Below are 18630 nucleotides of genomic sequence, written 5' to 3' on the forward strand. Positions count from 1 at the left end.
TGTCTTTATAGACTAAACAAATGTGTATCTACGATGGCTCTTAATGTTAGTATGCTTAATGTACTTAAGTTTATTTTCATTGAGTTTTGAAATACAGATGTGCCTTTGGTTGAACTGTTCTGTTGCTCTGGCTGATGAGTCTTTGGCCTGGGTTGTGAAAAAAATCACAGTCCACAGAGCTGGGACCACACAGTGCCTTTGCCAACAAGAACACCAGAAAGAATTGTTATTAGGCTATTTATTGGGCCTTGTCTTAGGCTTGGGCCACTTAGGGCTGCCCACCGGTACCAACAAAATAGCACCTTCTTGCCAGCAAGGTGTTCAGCCATCGTGGCTACCACATGCTCCTAGTGGGGCTTCCTTTAGCTAGAGGAGATGCAGTCAATGATAACTTAATATTGCAGATCACTGGATGCTCATATTTGCCCTGGAAATACCATTTTTATAAATCAAGCTAAGTATTAGCCCATTTAAACCTTAGCAATGATTGTCAGCCTATGGCTAGTGTAAAAGGACTCCTACCATATATTTTTATTTTACTTTCAATGCTTTTTCCTGGATTTTTGGAGAAACTAGGCCAGATCCTTGGCTCCCTCTTCTGGCTACAAAAAGGTTTTTCTTTGCCTAGAATTTTTTCATAGGTCTCATGTCCTGTGCTGCTTTACTGCCCTTTACAAAATAGTTTCACAAATGCAAAGAATTGCCACATTTCAGTTTGAGGTACTTTCATGCTTACCGTCAAGATAATCTTTTTTGTAGACCCTGACCATTTCAGTAATCTCATGTCTTTGGTGAATAAAACAGCAGGATGGTCTTGATAAGTTCCAGAAGTATGTTTTATTAAGAAAGTCCTGTAGATCATAGATTCCCCTGCGATTAGGGATCTCAGATTTTGATGAAAAAAACTACTCTTTTTCTAAGTGTGGGCTTATGTGCTATTGGGCTTAGTTGTGAAGTTTCTCATTGGCTTTTAAAGTATCATCTTGGGTGAAATTGAGAAGCTTTAAGTATGGAAGCTTAAATGTGGTGGAATTTCAATATTGTAATAAAATGCAATATTTAAAATGACACCTTATGTAGAATGTATTTGAAGATGGAGATACTGAGACTTTGAGACTTGAATATACATGTCAAATCTTGCATATTTTTGTTATCTCATTATAATTCAGTCTCATTTAGAGTTATTGGGTTCAGTGGGTTACATGACTTAATATATGTGAACTGCTTTCACACATCAGAAATCAGAGTCTGCCTTCAGTAAACTTAAAGTACATGTGTTTCTTTTTATCTCATTATAGCTTCAGATTAAAGAAAAAAGGCTGACTACTTGAGGTAAAAATGAAGAGTGTTCCCTGCTAAATAATTATTTGGTCTTTATGCTTCTGGCCAAGGTAACCTCTTCATAGAAGATATATTGGACCTTCTATAAGAGTTGAAACCCTTATAGCTGGGCATTTAAATGAAATAAACCTAACCATTAAACTTCCATTTCCTGTGATCTTATTTTTTTAAAAATGATATTTGACCAAGTTTTTAGACCACATCTTGAGTTTTCAAGGCTATTTGGTTTGTCAAAAGGGTTAAAAGTGTAGTAAAACAATCTATAATGAATATCAACATCTTGTGCCAGAAATCTCTTAACTTTTAAGTGAAAGCAGAAAGTATTTATATTGGTTTTGATCCAGAATGAATCATGCTTTCTTCAGGAAATCATAGCAGCTGATTTTTATTACAGAATTATCATGAGTACCATATGAACAAATGAACAATATGGTATTGTCTGATGTTTCTGTAAAAAATAGGACTACAAAGCACCCCAAAAATGATCATTATATGTCTCTAAACTAGTTTGCAGATAACTTGTTCTCTTTTTTCAAATATCCAAATTAGTAAATATTTTTGCTGGTACTAATGTGTTTGGATCTGTGTGGAATTAGGGCATATTTTTTATCCATATATATTTCATAAGAATGTAAAGAAAATTCTTTTGTGTCTACTTCATAGTTAATATAAGTAAAATCACTATTTTTCAAAATACCATTGACCTCATACTAGATTTTTTTTTTGGTGAAAGCCCATTTCTGAATTCCTTTTTAAGTTATTGAATGATATTCTAAACTCCATGTCAAATCTTATATATAAGCAAAGTAAGAAAAGCTTGAGGAGAGGTTTAGTTGTGCGCATTGTTTACTGGTTAGAGATTTCAAGCATTTTGGATGATCTGCAAAGCCAGGGATTTTAGGCTCCATTTGTATGACTAATCTCTTTGAAACGGAATAAGTAAACTCCCTAAATTTCTGGTCTGGGGCATCAGAGCCTCTTTTTATGATTCTCTCTGTATAGTGATTCTGAATGTGCTCAGCAGCAGATGCCAGCTACCCAGCAGACCTGCTTGCTAAGAGCTGCCGTGCGCTGGGTGCCATCAGCACTGCCATGATCATTACCAATCAGGATAAAAGCTGCAAATATGCACCGAGATGATTCTTCCTTAAAGTATTTTAATGTTGCTTGATTATGAAAACTCTCTAGCTAAGAAACAAGAATATGACGTTTTACATTCTGAACTTCATTACGGAGAGTTGATGCCATGCTGCAACTAAGCTTGCATTTTGAAAAGCTTTAGCCCCTTTTATATTTTCACAAGCAGGGCTGAGAACAGGAACCAGCACAATATCCTGCCTAAATTGAACTTAAAGTAAATGTGTGGTCTAACGGTGGCGAAACCACTTAGAAATGTCTTTCTTCCAGTGAAAGCAAAATTGCTTTACCTTCCCCCTCTCTCACATCTCCTAAACAGGTTGATAAAAAGAAAAATATTAAGCAATCATGTATAGCCTGCGCATACTGGGACAGTAATATGTGGGATGGTGGGAGCCACCCTAGCCTGGTGCTTACAGCAGATTGGAAATGGCTCCTGCAGGGATGGAAGGGGCCTGGGATGGTTGGTGGCTACGGCGGCGGGCGCTGCGGCTGCTTTGCTGTGCTCCTCACTGCGGGGTGACGCCTCGTGCAGGGACACGATGTCTTTCTGTTTGAGACTGATTTGCAAAGATACGGGAGAGGTGTTTAGAGGAAAGCGAATGGCTCTGGTGCTTAAATGTTGCTTTCTGCACAAGAAGAAGCTACTATTAGGGGCTGTGCAAAGCTTTTTGGTTTCTTTCCGAGGAGTGTGCAATTTAAGTTTGTACATGACTGACTTTCCCCAAAATGTTAAGATGGGAATATGCCTCTCGAAACATGCCACATAAAAGTGCAGAATCAGATGGAAACATTATCTTGCTTGAATTGCTGAAAAACAAAACAATATTCCTTAAATTCTTTAAGGATTATGAGAATGTTTTCCTAGCTTTATTGTGACATCTTTAGATTTCTCTGAGAGAACTAATGTTCCATTTTCTGATCAGATGGAAACCAAAGATTATTGTAAGCGTGGGTGGACAGAAATCAACTCTGGAATTCGTTGCGTCTCTGTGATAGATCAAGGAGAAGGTTCTCACAGACATGGATACAAGTCAGCACTATGTGACTCCAAAGCTGTTAAGTAGTTAATGCCTGGATGGAAAGTGTGCTTTCTGGTTGGAGGTGCGTTGCCTCTTACCTTAGTTCTGTGCATTTGATGTTGAGGAAAGGCGGGCTCTATAAATTCTGGCATTATATATCATATATGACATTAATACAGGCCTCAGTGGAAGATTATCTCCTCATTTCTATTACTGCATAGTGTCTTAAATCCTGAGAAATTAGACTTTACCTCCCTTCCCAGTATGTTTGTTTATAGACATGTTGAAGAGAGATTGAAGATGGTGCTACTAATATAGGTAATGTGTACATAAAAATATAGCTATATTGACAGAAATAGACATACAGTAAATAACTCTGCTGGCAAAGGAAAACCATTTCTCTAAATTCTGATTTTTATTTCATTTAAAAACAGCAACAACAAAAAGTTTTCAAATAGCACGAGTAATTATTAATGAGCATGAAGTAGCTTTTCTTCCACTCGCTTTAAACCTCTCTCTGAGCCAAAGCATTTGCCATGCCACAGTTTCACCTTGTGGCTGCCTTTTACACTTTTAGCAAGGAGTGTGAAATTTCATTGTATTTGCGTGTTACTGGAGATATTACTGACTTTGCAGAGATAAAAATAAGCCTAGGTGATAGAAAGAGAGAATGAAGGAGCTAAGAGAATCTTTCATGCTAGGTTCGTATCTTCTACCTAAAATACTTTAAAGAGAAAGATATGGACAGTGGAGTTTTTTTGTGTGTTTTGAATAAAGATTGCTTATAATGAGAATGAGAAGTTTTTAAAAGAGATGTACTTAAAGGTGATCATGATGAGAGAAAGGTAGAGTATGGCAAATGTGACTCTGTCTTCCAGACTTGGAGATGAACGTGGGCCACTTGAGACCCTGTGACTCTGGCACTTGATTATTACTCCTGATACTACCTGCTATGAATAGGAGGAACCAGCAATATCTTCTATCATATTTTAAAGCCTGGGTGCCTCCTGGAGAGCAGGGGAGAGGGTTTAGCAAATTGGTAAAGAAGGTAGTGCAAGGAACAGGAGTCCATCAGAATAATTTTATTGCTTTGAATAATTTTATGGTTACAATACTGGGAAATCCTTAAAGAATTCCCAATAGACTTTTGTTGTCCATAGGCAATCGGCTATGAAATGCTGCATGAAAGACTGTGAAGAATATAATGTGATAATGTAAAGAATATCGGGAAAAGAATTAATACAAGAGAAGGAAGAAAGATTTAACTGTGAGAACTCAAATGGAAATATAAAAAATAAATTGGTTGCATCAGGATCTGAAAATCTTAAAATCCAAAAAAGGAGGAAAGCTCTTTTTTATTTTTTTGGTGAGCCTACCCATGATTTTCCACAAAACGTATGCCTGACAGTCAGTTACAAAAATGTGCTAGGTGACCATGAGAGATGCTCTTTGGCAGCAATCTTATGACTAACGTGCATAGCAAAGTGTGCTCTAACTTGTAAGCCCCAGTGAAATCAAAGCAGCACTCTTGTCAAAACATAGTAATGGGGAATACAGTTAGACTGTAATCGTTGGTAAAGGAATTTCTTTACATAGCCAAAAACTTGTGTTAAGGATGGGAACATAGATGCCATAAAAAACTAATTAGCAAATACGTGTTCGTTGACTTTAGCTGAGTTCTCTGACACAATATAGCAAGACTGAGAAGTTACACATTTCATGAGGAAAATATAATTCCACTTTAAGGATGGCTGTTACATCTTTTGAATTAAATTCAACTGCATCGCTGTTCAGAAAAGGCACGAGACTGTTGTTAGTAACAGGCGTAGGGTCCGTGACAGCGAAGTGGGCTGCAGCTCGCCATTTTAAGGGTACATAAAGCGCTGGCTGCATTCCACAGTATGCACTGCTAAAGTGCAGACAACAGGAAGATCTCCCTGTTGCAGCATAAATACGGTATGAAGGTTGATTAACCAGTTTTATGTTGTTATCCAGGCCTGCCGTCCATCTGGATGAGAATGATAGAGAGGAAAACTCAGTTTTCCAACAGCAAAATAATAAATGTAACTAGATTAGAAAGAGCAGGTATTCTACACTTTGGAGTTGCTAACAGGACGGCCAGGTGTTTGTTCTGTATGATGCCTTGCTTAATTCTTGGGGAATAATGCACAAAAGCAAATATGCGTAGAATTGAGTTTGGTATCCTTAAAGAGAGGAGCACTCTTGGAGTATCTCAGTGGACACATACAAAGTGTGGTAGAATGCCTACACAAGCTGTGCTTGAATACTTGTTTATCTGGGGAATCAGGAAGGTTTTCTAACTTTCAGTTTAAGATCTGAATAGACCTGGATGTTTGATATCCTTATTCTGTCATTCTTAATGTTCTCCGAAACATGTCCTGGTCACGAATCAAGGTGTTAGAGTTTACATAAGCATAAAATTTAGGAAGTGAAACCTTGTTCTCCTGAAGCCCTATTCATTTCAAAATGGGCCAGATAGGAGGAGTCAGGCTGGCTCAGGGCCGGAGATGATCCTGCTGTCGTGATTTACTTTTTGCATCGCTGAATTCTGTTAGCTGTCCTTGAAAAGTTTTAATAGTGATCAGTGTGCTCATAGCTCTGTTTAGAAATGGGATAGTGCAGAAAATGCTGGCTCTTGCTTTACGTGACATATAAGGACACACATTTTATATGTGTGTGTGTGTGTGTGTGTGTGTATATATATATATGAGAGATAGTGGGGAGAGATAGTTCACGTCCTGGGCCTTTGAGACACCGTGTCTTTTCATACCAGTAAAAGACTTCTGTTTCTTAAGAATATTTCACTCTCTCTCATCTAAGTAAAATGTACAGTGCAAATTACTTCTTTTTGTAAAGAAATAGGATTTTTCCATTCCTGACATATAAGCTGTCTTGACTGTCCGTGTGGTGGTTGCACTTACCAGCTGATTTTGTTCCTCTCTGACTTCCTTTAAATAGCATGGCTGCTCTTTTTCCATCAGTCAAGTATGATTAAACCTAAATTCTCTTTGGAGGGAAGGAAAAAAAAAAAGAGCCCAGCTCAGCATTGCCTTTATTATAACAGGCCTAGGATCTTACTGATCCCTGGCACAATAAAACAAGGGAAACTGCCCATTTTAAATGAATAACCTATTTTTTACAGAATTGTCAGAATCCTAAATTAGTATTAGCAGAGTCTGCTTATCTCCATTTATTGCTGAACTGTGCGGTAAATAATATGCTCTTGTTTTCTTTTGGCTCTCTGAAATTAAGCCTATTTATGGAAGATTTTAAAGTAATTGTAGGTGCATGATTCTGCAACATAGGAAAATAAAATCCTTCCTAAATGGAGTTTAAGGGGAAATAGAAATTTAATTCAGGCCAACATAACCCATTATAGGGAATCCAATTGAAGAGAGGTTCATCTAAAAGTAAGTAAACACCTGGGTTTTATCAGTGCCTTATAAAATAGTAATATGAATAGCTTTTATTTAGTGTGATTGAACACTGGGCACATTAAATTATAGGCATTTTTTCTTTTTTTTTTTTTAAAAAAGGTTGTCAGTACACCACTTGATGCAGTTAAACACAAGTTGTTTTGTGCTTGCGGAGACTGTAGCTCTGCTGGTGAGGTTAGAATAGACATTGCATGATTCAAGGTCAATATTGTGCATGAAAGGATGGAATAACATTGAAATATTCACTACTATTAAATGCGATTTGTGAGAATTATAATAAAAGTGCTTACATAATGTCCTGGTTTTTGTTTTGCTGATTCATTCACCCCTTTAAGCACATTGAAAGCACTGCACCTTTTTGAAGGCCTAATAAAACCCAAACTTTCTGTGCTTTTTGAAAAGAAGACTTTTGTTTTCATCTAGTTAATGGTGTTTTTGCGTCAGTGGGGAGGGCTAGGTGAAAAGAGATCGTTGCATGAGGAACAGAAGTGCAGGAAGTTTTTAGTTTCCAGTTTTCAGGAGACTAAGAAGTAAAATTATGTACCTCGAGAGAAAACACTAGTAGCAAGGGAATTCAGATACAAGCCTTAAAAATAAGTTGGCTGATAATGGCCGTTGCAGGGGTTATATGGCCGTGTGACTGTACTATAAAGCTTATTTCAGGAATCCCTAGGAATCAAATGCAGATGTTTTGCTAGGGAACATAGCTCCGAAATGGCTTTTGAAATGAGGATCCATGTAATTGTTCAAAAATGTGCGTTAGCAGGATTTCTTAATTTATATCTTGTCCAGAGCAAAGGAGACAGAGAATCTGCTGGGTGAAGGTGAGATGCAGATGTCTGGGAAGAAGCTTCTGTGCAGCAGGAACGGGCTGGCACTGCAGGCCGCAGTTCCTGCATCCTTCCTCTGCTGCCTTTGACTGCAGGTCCCTCTTGTTGCACACACCCTGGCATCTGCTGTGGTGGTTGTCATGCTAGGGATGGGATGTGGTGTTTGTTTACAGAACATAAATGTATTTCTATTGTGAGTTTCAAATGACCGCAGAAATATTTTGATGCCTTTCTATAGAAGGGGTTTTAAGATCTGTGCTGTTCAAGAACCAGAATTCAAAAACACAAACAACACCCAGATATATTGGTTCAATCTTGTTGTTTTTTCTTAGAAGATGATCAGCACTGCTAGTGCTGCTATTTGCAATTAAATTGAAGTCTTTTGAATATGGTTTCTGTTACAGATCAGGTTATGTCTTAAGAAGATAACATCAGATATGTACTTAAGAACATAATGGTAAAAATGGAGAAATTATTCCTGTTGTTTATCAGTATGAAGAAATATAACTTGCTTGTCATGAATTTTAAATTAATTCCATTAGGTTTGAAAAGCAGCGGGTGTAAGTTTAAGATGAAACCATGCATGTCTTGACTATCTTAATACAAAAATAAGAGAGTAAATTTTCAGTGTGTTCAGGTTGGATATATGCTGAAGAAAACTGGTGAATTGTGTGGCTTGCTAGCAGTCATAAAAGATTGTAAGGTTAATGTCTAGCCTTATGTCTAGTATCTGTTGGTCAAGCTGACACGCATATATTCAGAGATACTGAATATTCATTAAAAATTGACTTTTTCCAGATTTAGTTCATTATCTGAAAAGTGGATTAGATGTTTAAAAAAAAAAAAAAAGAAAAGTTTCTCAGTATTCTCGGTAGTATGTTAAAGTAGAAGAATATGATGGAAAACAAATTTCAAATGAAACAAAGTTCTTGACCTTTGAGAGACATATTTGAAATTCTATTAAAACAAAAGTTTAAAAACTAATATTGCAAATTTGATTGACCAAAATTAGATTTCTTATAGGAATCCAGCCAGCCAGAGTTGTGTGGTGTTTTAGACACTGATATTTGATGTTTAATGCTAGACATCAAAATTGCTAGGTTTCCTTGCCTTACATTTTGACTTACAAGCTTATCAAGATCTCTCTACTTTATTTATGAAGTATCTTCACTGCTTTCGTGCTGTCATGTTAGACACTGCCAAATAATCTGAATTACTCTTATTCATGGTTGTAGTCTTTCATGTGGTGCTCTCTTTCCTTCCTTCTTTAGCAATCCACATTTATGCAGATCACAGGAGAGATGCATCTATGAACATTTATGTTTAGTGATTGTGCTTTAAACTCACTTTTCTGTCAAGACTACTGGCACTTTGAAGATGACCTCCTTATTTAATGGTGATTGTAATTAATTTCTTATAATTCTTAATGCTATACAATGATTAGAGGATGTTATGACTCTTTCTTTCTTATGATGAGATTTTTATGTACTTAAGATTTGAATAGAACTGTGGTTTTTAAACTATGAAAACCCTTAGAAGTATAGGAAAAAGACTAAAATGTGAGTATTTTTAAATGACTCTACTGAGAAAAATATTTCATTATGGATAGTTATATTTGCATTATCCTTGCATACCAGCTTTGGCTGTCAACCTGGCAATCTGGCAGGCTGACTCCTCATTGGCATGATGTATTTCCTATTAGTTTATAATTTCCTTCCTTACCAAGATGAGACTCAGCATCGCTTAGATACTCTCTGGCTCGCAGGAGAGGAGACACTTGAGACAGAGAAGGGAAAGAGAGCATTAGAAAGATGGGGTAAACTATATTGGGAACTTTCCTCATAGGACCTCAAAGGATTTTTTTATGATGTAATCTCATTTCTTGAGCAGGGAGTTGGCAAGCCAGCCAGTGCTCCCCAGTGCTGGTCATGGAAAGAAGTAAGTATGGATAAGGAGTCTAAGGAGAAAATACCTGTAGTCCTATGAACATTACTCACATTACAACATTACTGTTGTAAACAGTACAGAATAGACAGTCTTTTTTTTTTTTTTTTTTTTTTTTGCTTTATTTGTATTTGTTTTCTTACATCTTATGGACAATAATATACATAGATTTGTTCCTCTGTGAATTAAAGGGCCTGACCAGGACAGACCTGGAAGCTCTTCCATCAGGTGGAATATCCTGGACCTGGTATTTGTAGCCCCAAGTGGGGAATTGGAATGTGGGGCAAGGGACCAAAATCAAAAGCTACAGAGAAAATGCAGAACAGCAGGAAAAAATGCTTTGCCTATGGCGTTACCCTTTTACCCCATCATCACCTTTGTCCCCAAGTTCATTAATATAAATGCCCTTTATCTTCCTGTGTTCCTCACCTTGCCTAAATCTGGTTTTCTGTCGTCTCAGCTCTGCCTTTTGTAGTCTGCTGCTGATCTCTCTTCCTTTCTTTTCACAGTCAGTCTTATCGATATTCTGATCCTGCCTTTCCACAGCAAGATCTACTTGCCATGGTTATTTACAGCAGACTTTCCCTTGTAAGCATACAGAATTTAATCGTTTCTCTGCTTTGAGGTACTGCCTTTGGAGCGGTGTTGTCCAGCTTCTAAGCCTAATGCCACAGTCTGTCTGACAACGTATATGTGAAGAATAGTATCAGATCTGGAATGTTTGAAATAAAATAATAGATTTCTTACACTTTAAAGTGAAAGAGGAGTTTTTTCTCTAATTCCAAATCCTAGGAAGGTATATTATTTAGAAAGGGATGTTCTGTTTTCTTTTATAAAGAAAGGTATATGTGGAGAGCAGTCTACTGTGCAGAAAAGAATCTTGAAATATTTTCATAAAAATACATCAGCAGTGTCTTGAGGTGTAAGTAAACTGCTACTTTTACATTCCCTTTCCTCAATTTCTTTTTTAGCAGAAAGCACTTTAAACACAGAAAGGAGCACTGTTTTAGCTATTGACTTCAATGGGAATTTCAGCAGCAGAGTTGGATCGAAGATCTTTTAGATTTTGGAAAACAGATATTTAATTTGATGCTTGTATTGTACCTAATCTTTATAGTTGATCTGATTTTTGGTCTCAGACATGTCTCTCTGTTTCTGTCTTGTCCGTTTGGTCTCTTGAGATGGGAGCTGCCGAGCGTGGTGCTCTGTGCAGCATTGGCAGACTGCAGGTTTTGAGGAGGGCAAATCCAGCCAGCCCAGCATTCAGAAACAGCCCTTGCAGCCTCTAAACAGAGCAGACTACAGCCCATCTGTCAAGGCATGGATTTATTTAACACAGCATATGTAAGATCTTGGTAACCCATGCTATAATTATCTAAATAATTGCCATGTCAACGAGCAGTTTCCCATGTCAGATGACCTGTCTACACAGTGGTCTATTTGCTGTGGTTTAGGCATATTTGAACATCTTAAAAGCTTTTTTGTGCAGTGGATACCGATCTCTCTTAACTCTCTAGATGTTCATCTGTTTCTCTTTTTTCTTTTTTTTTCTTAAGAGTATTCAAGGTATGAATATGCATAACCTAAGCTAAAGCAAAAAAAAAAAAAATCATTATTCACTGCTATATCTCATGTTTCATCAGAACAGAAGTCATCACCTTTATCATACTCTTATTTTTTTAAGTGCAATTTTTTGGCATACATTTTCGGTGTTGAGGATTTGATGATAATGTAGAATTTCTGTGCAATTCAAGCAAGCTGTGGGTACAACATTTGCCCTGTTTCAACCCTCTTTTCTGTTGTTGTCTTCTCTTAGCTTGAGTGGAGGAAAGAGCTCATCAGGTCCTTTGCAGAAACATGTAACATGATATAAAATCTTACAGAGAGTGATTAAAACTCCATTCCCAGACAGTTTAGGGTATCTGACATCTGTTATTTTATTTTTTTTTATCATTGTGGAGATTTCGTTAAAAGAGGGAACTCTTTGGGGAGCTCTTACCCATTTTTTTAAACACAGGTAGCAGAAAGTATTAAGAGACTGTGTAAAGAGAGCTATATGTACTTTAATCTGTAGAGTCACTGAGGAATAATTATAAGCATTTTTTGGTAGAAAGATTTGAATGTTCAGCCTGCCAAGCCAGGAGGATACTATATTGGCTGTCTTTGTTTTCCCAGACAAAATTATTTTTGAGAAAATTATGAAGAATGTTAGGCAATTTTACTCAAAGTATTTGGACAGTAAACTGTTCGAAGCTTACGGAAATACATTTTCTTCCTCCTTGAAGGAATGCAGTGGGGACAGTTGCCTCTGCAAATTGTAATGTGGATATTCCTATAGATCATGTTAAGTGAATGTTTATGAAGTGCCTTTTCAATTTCCAGCTAAAAACACATGAAAAAAAAATAATTACCTTAAAGGGTGAATAGAGAGGGAGAGATCAAAAAAAAAAACTAGAAATGATCATTAAAATAACCAACCTTTTCCCTCTACCATGCATTTCTTTGCCCAGTGTATCATTTAGAGATCAGTGTAACCTCTGCTCTTCACAGCCTGTTTTGGTCAGCCCTGATGGGCTCTGATGGTCCAATATTAAAAAAGTTGTCTTATTTTTTGAGGTCTCTGAGCTCTGCTATCCAGCCAGTTCTCAATCCACCTCACTCTCTGCTTGTCCAGTGCACACTTCCAGAGCCATTAGGAGCTAGCTTTATACTGCCCCATAATAAATGCATCTTACCTGTGCTTCTGGGGAGTTTACAAATGCTGATAGCGAGTCCCTGATCCAGCGCGAACAGGAGACTTACGAGCTTCCACTTTCTCATTTTCATTAGCGCAGTGTTTGTGTTATACGGCACGTTCATGAGATGGTGCCACAAACTGAAATATGTGACATTAGAAAGATCCCTGTTTGCATTTGCACTCCATATGCACTCTAAACCTATGCTTAATGTTATTATAAATTGTAGTCTGCCTTCAAGAAACAATTTAGCATAGCTAGAAGACTTTATCCTGCTTGTCACTGATATTGAGAGGTTGACATTGTCAAAAGGAGAGAAGCTTCTTACCACAAAGTAGTTTAAGGATTTGATCTTGTAAGTGGCTCTTGTGCACATGTGTAGTCCTTGCTCATTAACCTTATTAGATTAATTTTCTGAATTAATACGATTTTTATAAAGATTGTGGAATATTTATATGCTTTTGTGTGGTGTGTGTATATATATATATATGAAACGTAAGCAACAAAAGGTTTTTTATGTATCTTTTACAAATTATTGTACTCCACGTTCTCCAAGGAAAAAAAAAGATTTTCAGGCAGTTGTCTTAATACTCTTTAAAAATTGTCATATTTGATTGGAGGGGTGAAAGAATTTACTTGCTGCTCAGTATTTGCCTAAAAAGGATTAGCAGTTAAAAACGGATAATGAGTAATACTCGTTCCACCCTATTGACATCTAATTCCATGGATGCTAGGTGACTGGAAAACAAGATTTCTGATGAGTTATAAATTGTGTTTTATTCTGCATCAAGATAAAACAACCCCTTAATTTTATTCATCTGTCAGTGAGAAGGTAGACAGCGAAAGCCCAGAAAGTCAATAAGCGCAGTGGATAGAGACATAGGCTTCAGATGTTCAGTGCGCTGATTCTGATTCCTGCCAGGGAGCCTGGTCGTATCATAACCTAACTGCTGCGTTGCTGATGATCTGGGGCCTTGACTTTTGACTGGAAATTCCCTTTATACCTGAGGAATTTTATGGATAAAAGTGGTGTCCTAAAAGACATTTCTTACAATAGCTTTTCTTAATTTTTTCCAAAATTGATTTTTTTCGTATCTAAAATATTTTATCAAAAAGATCCTGAGCAATTTTTTTAAATGAGACTTCTCATAGGTCATGGCATAGGGAGGAATTTGTAGGTATTTGGGTGGGGAAAAAAAAAGGTATGTATGCTTTTGTGCAGTTAGCCATCAATGAACTGGTTCATTGTCTTTCTTATTGTGCGCTGCAGACTTACAGAATCCAATCTAATAGGCTAAAGATGTTTTTTGGTTGATGAATATAATTCCATAAAGGAGTTGAGACTTTGTATGTGTTTAAAGCTGCGGTATTAACCCACATATGATTAGATGTCCTCCAAATGTAATGAACCTCAGTATCTGCCATAGTTTATCTTAACATACATACTTTATATGTGAGATACAAGAGCAGCTTACTGATTTTACTGTTTCTGCTACCAAAGTTGTAAGTTTGAATGTTTATATTCTCAGTCATAATCCATTCTCTGTGTTCAGATCCTTAAAAAGAAACAACCAAACATAAAACGCGGGGAAACAAGAGCACTAGAGAATGAGGCATTACTCCTAGTAAAGCCTGTTCAGGTGAATATAAGGGAGTAAAAAATGCTCTTAAGTCATTTTAAGGTGAGAGTATTTTTGTTTTGTTTTTCAATAATGCATTTTGAATTATGGTAGTGTAAGCAAGCCACCTAAAATCAGAATAGCCTGCCAGACTAGCCGGAGGGATACTAACTCAGTCAAGTCCAAGAATAATGTTGTCTAAAGCTGCCAAAATTCACCTTTCATGCATGAGGAAATCCATCTATGTTGGATAGTTCAGCTCAGATGGAAAACTTTAAAATAATTTATGATCCTGGAGGTGTCTGTTCCTGAGTCTGAAGGATTGATTGTGTCCTCTGCTCTGGAGATCCAATGTGTCCCTGGGCTATGGCAAGGGGAGCCGGGTGGTGGGAGCCAGGGATTGTCTTGGGACCTGTGTCTTCCCCGCTTTTGGGAATCTTCTCATGAGCACCAGCCACAATGAGACCTTGGGCTGGCCTGGATGTATTTAGCGAGGAGACACGGGCCACAGAGCAGCTGTCTAAGTGCTGCTTGTCCCTTGTGATGGGGGCTGAATTAGAGGCCCCTTTTCACAAGTGGGTGACTGCAATATTAAGCTGGAGCTTAATACAAGCCCCCCACAAGTTGCCCGTGTGCTCCTGACATCATAGTTAGGTGGTGTGAGAATGCAGAGTGTCCCCAAACAGTGTGTGTGTGTGTATATATATATTTTTTTTTTAAAAAAAAAACTTTCTTCAACCATAAACATAGTACTAAGACTGTGATGCTGTAACAGGCAGTTATGTAATTTAGCAGTTCGAGTTTTATGGAAAACTTGAATATTTGCTCTTGTTTATGCAATATCCGAGTTTGTGCACAGTCTGGCATCTAATTAATACTGCACTTCATGAGAGTTAGCATTACTCTTCATCAGCATAATAAATTTTTAAAGTAAAGTCTTTCCTAATTGGCAGTAATGAGCCAGTAAAACTTATATTGGTTTAAGGAAAGACAGAAACCCACAAGAGCTCCCTTTGCAGCTTAATCCATAAAATTCTAGTCACAAAACGTCATTGTTTCAGTTCAGATAACTGGTACTGCCTCGCAGGGCAGTAAATCTGATTGATTTTGCTTCCTTCATGTCACTCCCAACACTTTTAGACTCTGTAGCACTTTAACTAATGATGTACCAAGGCAGAAGTATACATTACTTGCTGTTTTGAACGTGTGTATTCTCCAGGTAACTCTGCCAATTTATTCACAGTTACCTTTAGTAGTTTTTACCAAAATTAACCATCAAATTCTACTTATGCTTGGGCAGTTGCTAGAAAAGCACAAACTGTTAAGCATATGGATCAGTGTTACAGATCTTGATCCTATAGGCTCTTAAGTTGAGAATTCCACCCTTGTACCTTTGATTCAATTTAATGTCCAAGTTCACGTTAGCAGTACAGCAGGTGTTTCACTTGAAGGTTTTGTAGGAACTTGGCTGGTTTGTGGGTTCCAGAAGAGGAATTTCCTTCATCTGCCCCAGCAGCGATACTGGGCATAGGAGGTATCCGCTCTGGCCCTGTGAGCTCCCTGTGCTGGCCCTTATCTGCTGAAAAGGAACCAAATGGATCCTCCTACTGCCCCATCCACCGCCTTGAGGTGGTGACCACGACTTTGATGTTGGGATGTAGCAGAAGCGTTTGGGAAGCGCACAGCAATTTCACAGTAGTTTCTCAAGGGAAATTAAAGTTAAGTAAGCAAAGTAAAGTCAGTAGAAACTAGTTTTTGGTGAATCTTGCTATTTGAAATGTTCTCAACGCTTATTCTTAAGGGTCCGAAAGACAACGTGATTAACTCTAGGCTTAGCTTTATTGTATAAAAATAATACAGGGCCTTCTAAAGTCATAAGAAGCTTGATTCAATATTGACTCAGAGGAAGGTGCCACTTTAGGGAAGTATTTACTTTGTTACCTGCAGGTTTGAAATACCTAATTTGGGAGTTTCTTCTGTTGCAATTTGAAGAGCCCCGAGACTGAATGCTGTAATTATTCCCTTTCTGGATCACCCACGCTACTTCTTGCAATATTAGTACTTTCAAGTATTTTCTCTCTATCCTCCTCTCCCTTCACTTTTCAGCAGATATTCTCCTCTTAGTGGTTGTCACATATCATATACTGCATAAGCAGTAGGTTTTGGGGTTTTTTTAATGGTGTTTGGTAACTGTAGGGTTAGAACATTCTTAGTTAATCTGAGCATGGAGTCTGTAGGAAACGAAACTTCAGATTTGTCCTTGCATCGTGGGCCAAACAATATTGGCAACATTTTTTTTTGCAGCCTAAAAATACTCTCTAATCTATATATCCTGGTTTTGTCATTGTGCTTGTGTCACCTTTAACTTCCAGTATAAGTTCATGTGTGCTATATATAGTGTTTGCAATGTAAGGAGTAAACATATTAAATAGGATACGTGCAAAGTTATTTTTAAATGTTGTGGCCATAACATTGGCTTATTGAGATTATGAATGCAAGGGTTTTTCAGCAGTAAACTGGAGACAGAAAAGCATTCAACTTCTCCACTTATTTCTAACATACAAAGAGAAAAATAAGAAGATTTTTTGCCTCTTGAGACATTTTCAAGTTCTTTCAATGCAGGCTTCTACTACTGCTGCTTAATGTTTCTGGAGATGATCATAATGGAGATATCAAACTGGTAAAAGACATGATATTTCTGGCAGAAAATGTCTACCACTGGGGCAAAGTATCCTGGGTAGCAAATCTGCGAATCCTCTTGTTTCCATTCAGTTTATTCATGGCTCTTGCCTTTACAGCTTAATAAAACTGAACTACATCTTGCACAAGAGTTTGTCCAAAACCTGCATGACAGTATGGCTCAGTGCCACAAAAATATATAAATAAAACACAGATATTGCACGAACATTTATAAAGAAATAAGAAGTCATGACTGATTATTTTAACAAATCACTTCAGTTATTAATTGCAGTTAATTTAGAGGTTTTTTAGTAAGATTTTCAGATTTTTAATTTATAATTATTCTAGCTTAAGGATTATCTGGATATTCACATAAAGAAGTTTTTCCTTGTATTTAATCAAATGAGTATTGTTAATGGAAATGATACCTAGGTAGTGATACTGGATGATCAGTGTCCACCCACTCTGGATCTGCGCTCACTGTGACCAGAGTACTCAGGTGCCACTTGTGCTGCTTTATTCTGCCATGTGATGGGTCATCCAAAATCTAACTCCCATCAAATAATGCAGCACTAAGTTCCTGCCTGGCAGGTGTCTGTGGGTGTCTGTGACAAATTATGATTTCCTTTGGTTGCCTAATAAATACCTTTTGGGGAAAAAAATGATGTAAAGATTTGCAGTGACATAGGAAATGAGTGTTAACTTCATGATCCAAACCTATACTATACAGGTCCTGCTAGTGAACTCTGTGCAAGTTACTTCATTTATTTTCTTTTAAATATGCCACTTCAGAGCATGGAAGAAAAAAGAAATCCATATCATAAGTCCTTTTTTATTGTCAGACTAATATTCTTTACATTAATGATAATCACATTATTAAAAATATTGTAGTACTGTGCAGTAAGTGTTACTTACTCAAATGCTGCATGTTACAGTAATTTTTTTTCTATGGCTCCTGTTTTAGAATATGGAATTGCATAGAGCTCTAAATAGTTCAAACCTTGTGCTCGCATTCTGCTGGCAATTTCTGTATTTGGCTTTGTTGCTGTTTTGCACTGGCACAAAAATATGAATACCTTCAACAAGACTGCTAATTTTTCTTTTGAAAAACATTGAATGCCTTTTCATGTCAAGCTTATTGGAATATTTCCCTTTCGTAAGGCTGAAACACAGCACTTCTGTGTTATTCTTACAAATGTTGACTCTCTTTATGGTAAATATCGTTGCAATGCATGGTCTGCGTGACCTCCTGGAGGCGAGGGCCGAGCCAAGCGGGCAGCGGCCGCGCTGGGCGCCCGGCCTGCTGGTGCTGCTGCCAGCCCGGCGGGCTCGGGCAGGCGGCCAAGCGGATCTGCCAGCCCTCTAGCCAGCCTGCCTGCCTCCCTCCTAAAGGTGCCGTGAGTCAACGCTCCCGGAGAATGTTCTGCACCAGCAAAGCAGCATTTTCTGATGGAAAATTATTCATCACAAGTGTTTTAGTCTTTTAAGAAAATAGTCTTGAATAGAATTGTTGCTCATTGATGGCATGTAATAGTCTTTGCTATTTATAAAGCTCATTCACTTTGCCTCTGTAATAGCTCTTTGTTTGCTTTTAACACCCCTAGAAAAGAGTGTAAGTTAATTAAAGTGGGTATTTTCCAGTCTGTTGTCGTTGAAACAAACATGGAAAACGATTCAACAAAAGTGAGTGTGGTGATTGCTGAACCTGAAGGTGTCGAGGAGATGGCTGCAGTCCATCCACAGTCCTAACCGTCAGCCTAATTAGTTTGGAGGATGAAACAATGCTCTGTGTATGTATTTGCTTCTTTATTAAAGTGGACTGTCAGTGGTAACCCCTAACATTTTCATATAATGCTATCAGAGTA

This window comes from Nothoprocta perdicaria, unplaced genomic scaffold (assembly GCF_003342845.1).
Source record: "Nothoprocta perdicaria isolate Ctin4 unplaced genomic scaffold, notPer1 scaffold_18, whole genome shotgun sequence".
NCBI classification, from domain to species: Eukaryota; Metazoa; Chordata; class Aves; order Tinamiformes; family Tinamidae; genus Nothoprocta; species Nothoprocta perdicaria.